Consider the following 3,862-nt stretch of genomic DNA (forward strand, 5'->3'; position numbering starts at 1 on the left):
ACCTTTGCATAGACCAAGAGGCAGTTGTTCATACAGAATAAGGGCATACTGATTGGTTTAAAGTCAGAAAAGGTGCGTGTCAGGGTTGTATTCTTTCACCATACCTATTCAATCTGTATGCTGAGCAAATAATCAGAGAAGCTGGACCATATGAAAAATAACAGGGCATCAGCATTGGAGGAAGACTCATTAACAACCTGTGTTGTGCAGAGGACACAACCTTGCTTGCTGAAAGTGAAGAGGATTTGAAGCACCTACTAATGAAGATCAAAGACCACAGCCTTCAGTTTGGATTTCACCTCAACATAAGGAAAACAAAAATGCTCACAACTGGACCAATGATCAACATCATGATAACCAGAGAAAAGATTGAAGTTGTCAAGGATTTCATTTTACTTGGATCCACAATCAACAGCCATGGAAGCAGTAGTCAAGAAATCAAAGGACATTGCATTGGGTAAATCTGCTGCAAGGAACCTCTTTAAAGTTTTGAAAAGCAAAGATGTCACCTTGAAGACCATGGTGTGCCTGACGCAAGCCATAGTATTTTCAATGGCACCATATGCATGTGAAAGCTGAACAATGAATAAAGAAGACCAAAGAAGAATTGACGCCTTTGAATTGTGGTGTTGGCAAAGAATATTGAATGTTCCATGGACTGCAGAAAGAAAGAACAAATCTGTCTTAGAAGAAGTAGAACCAGAATGCTCCTTAGAAGCAAGGATGGCGGGACTGCATCTTACATACTTTGGACATGTTGTCGGGAGGGATCAGTCCCTGGAGAAGGACATCATGCTTGGCAGAGTACAGGGTCAGCGGAAAAGAGGAAGACCCTCAACGAGGTGCATTGACACAGTGGCTGCAACAATGAGATCAAGTATAGCAACGATTGTAAGGATGGGTCAGTGTTTTGTTCTGCTGTGCATAGGGTCGCTATGAGTCAGAACGACTCCACGGCATCTAACAACAACAACAGTGCCGATTATGGATTTATTTTCTCTCAGCCCCAAATCATCCTTTTCCCTTCCTTGTGAAAATAAATCTGAGTCTTTAAAGTAGTTTTCCTTTGCTTCCTAGCCCTGAGGATTTGCCTGGAGAGAATGCTGGCTAGATATTGCGGGAGGAAGAGGGCTTCTCTTCCTGGTGTCCAGGTGTTGCTTGACCTGTGGCTTCCCCAGCGCGCTTGCCCCTTGCATGGCTTTCTCCTGCATCAGGCGCCACAAGGCTTTACATTTCGTCTGAAAGACTCTGGAAACATTCCAGAATTCTCTAGTTCAGGTCTTTTCATTTGTCAGCTGTTTGGCTTGAGTTGCCAGAGATGCCTCTTTCTTTGCTATGTTTTGCTGTGAGATCGGTACAGAGTCGCTCGGCCCTTGGCAAGAGTGTTCGTGGCCGGGCATTTTTGAGGTAAGAAGGGTTGCATTATGGACAGTGGGAAGAGAGTAAAGGCCAAGAAACGGAGAGCGATGGCCTAGTACTTGCGGGGGGAGGGGCAGGATGTGGCGAGGCAGATAGGAAGAGCTGGTTAAGAGCATGAGGAAAGTTAAGCCGGCAAGAGCAAGAAGAAATCTCCACTGTTGTGGGGTCCAAGCTTCAACTTTTAAAGAAGCCTGACAGGAACAAAACCGAACAGTGTCAGAAGTGGGATTCGAACCCACGCCTCCATATGGAGACCAGAAACCCCGAGCGCGGGAAGCGAAAGCTTGAGTCTGGCGCCTTAGACCACTCGGCCATCCTGACACGTCCTCTAACCCCTTTACAGGATGGCAACCATAAAAAATGACTGAAAACTGGTTTGTTCACAAAAGAGAAAAAGATTATTTCTAAAAACAGAAAAGCAGGAAAGAATACATTTTACAGAGAACCTGGAACTTGCCTTGGACAACAGAAATAATGCAATAAAATTTTTTTTTTTAAAGACCGGAGGCCACGCCACCCGCCCCACGTCCCCTTTTCCCAATGACCCCACCCCCGCCTCGCGCTAGCCTGCCCCTGAAGACCACGGAGTTACAGAATCCGCTTTAAAGAGTAGAGGACTGGGGATGCAGATTTTATCCGCGCGGGGTTGAAATGGTCCTTCAGCAGCTTTCTGCGATGCCCACCCACAGTGTCTGTCGCCCACATTTTATTTCAAAAAGTTATATTAGTGGGGATTGGGCCCATGCTCGGGACTTAAATATTCCCTGTTCAACCCTGTTTCCGGCATTTTTACTTTTTCTGCAAGAGTACGCAGACGGCTGGAGCGTTTTCCACACTCCTCTAGTTTCCTTCCCTACGCACTCTCCCCTTCCACCCCAACCTCTTTTTCCCTTTCTTGTCTTCTCTGGTTGCCCTTTTCTTTCTCTCTCTCACATAATGTACGCCTCTTCTATTCTCTCTCCTGGCCGTGAAAGAAAGGATGTCAAATGAAAGTCAGAACGTGTTTAAAAAGAAGAAGAAGAAAAAAAAAGTCGCCCTCGAGTCGTTTCCGACCCATAGCGACCTTATAGAACAGAGTAGAACTGCCCTTTAGCGACCTTATAGAACAGAGTAGAACTGCCCTTTAGGGTTTCCAACGAGCGCCTGGTGCCAGGCGTTTGAACTGGTGACCTTTTGGATAGTAGCCATTGCACTTAACCACTACGCCACCCGGGTTTCCAGGATGTGTGTATAGGATACATAATAAGAGAAGTATGAGACCATAGACAACAACAACAAAAAGATCTTTGTCTTGGTGTCAAAGCTCTACATAGATGTTAGATAGATAGGTAGACAGACAGATAGGTAATAGATGATAGATGTATTCCTACAGGTTTGTTTAAGGTAAGAGGCATTCATTCAGTGTTCACTTTCCATCCTATCTGACAGTAACTATTTATTAGGTAGGTCCCTAATTGATAACTTTAGAGGCTTCATTTTCTGTGGAAGATAATCTGAGTATTGTCTGTAGGGATGTGAAAACAACTAATGCGAGATCCTAATTTCTGTCCCCAACGATCAGGGATAAGTTGTTTTATTTTGTTTCTTTCTGCTTTCCTCCCTACCCTAGCTCTCATGTGAAGAACCAAAATACTGTTTTGAAGGCAAGGTAAAGTAGTAGAAAATGTGAGTTCTTGAATTAGACCTCTAGAATGTACTTGCACTTATGCTTTATTACTTTAAAAAGTATGATGTTTTATATTACTTTGACCTTCTGGGGACTATTCCTTCATCTTTTAAGTAAAGGGAACCTAGTAGGAATGAATAGAAAGAAGGATTCGGAGCAAAAACAAGATGATACATTTTTAAAAATAAACCTAACCATGCCAATAGGTGAGGAGTGGGTGTATTCCATAGGGCAAAAAAAAATTTAATGTTTGAGGTTATCATTTCTACTGGCCAAAATGGTACCACAGCTGAGCAAAATTGTTTGCATTGATGTGGACAAGTCATTCCCATGTATCTCAGGGCCATCACAAATTGGTTTGGAAAGAGAACAAGTTATGTTCCCTAACTTGGAGCAGTAACCGTTCTTTTCTTACATTCCCTAGGTCAGTCCTTTTATCATCTTAATGAGCTGATAGATGACCTAGGAATCTGGTGAAAATGCAGGTTTTTATTTAGTATATACACTGTACCTAAGACTCTCCTAGAGCTTTTGTTAAAACACAGATTTCTGGACGTGATCCCCAGAGATACTGATTTAGTAGGTCTAGAGTATGTTCCAAGAACATTGCATTTTTAGTGGGCTCCTGGGTGCTGCTGATACTACTGGTGAATGGACCACCCTTTGAGTAACACAGCTCTAAACCAATACTTCTCACACTGTAATGTGCATAGGAACTGGCCTCAATATTTTGCTAAAACGCAGATTCTCTTTCAGTAGATGTGAGTGTGTCTGGAG

At 43.3% G+C, this 3,862-nt stretch overlaps 1 non-coding gene across 1 annotated transcript; it reads right to left on the reverse strand.

The window, feature by feature from the left end:
* Positions 1 to 1,633: 1,633 nt before the first annotated feature.
* TRNAL-CAA (transfer RNA leucine (anticodon CAA)) lies at positions 1,634 to 1,740 on the reverse strand. Its single transcript has 2 exons — positions 1,703 to 1,740; positions 1,634 to 1,679 (listed from the first exon to the last, which is right to left on the reverse strand). It is a non-coding gene; the product is annotated as a tRNA-Leu (tRNA).
* Between the last annotated feature and the right edge of the window lie 2,122 nt (positions 1,741 to 3,862).

The sequence above is a fragment of the Loxodonta africana genome, chromosome 1, assembly GCF_030014295.1.
Source record: "Loxodonta africana isolate mLoxAfr1 chromosome 1, mLoxAfr1.hap2, whole genome shotgun sequence".
NCBI classification, from domain to species: domain Eukaryota; kingdom Metazoa; phylum Chordata; class Mammalia; order Proboscidea; family Elephantidae; genus Loxodonta; species Loxodonta africana.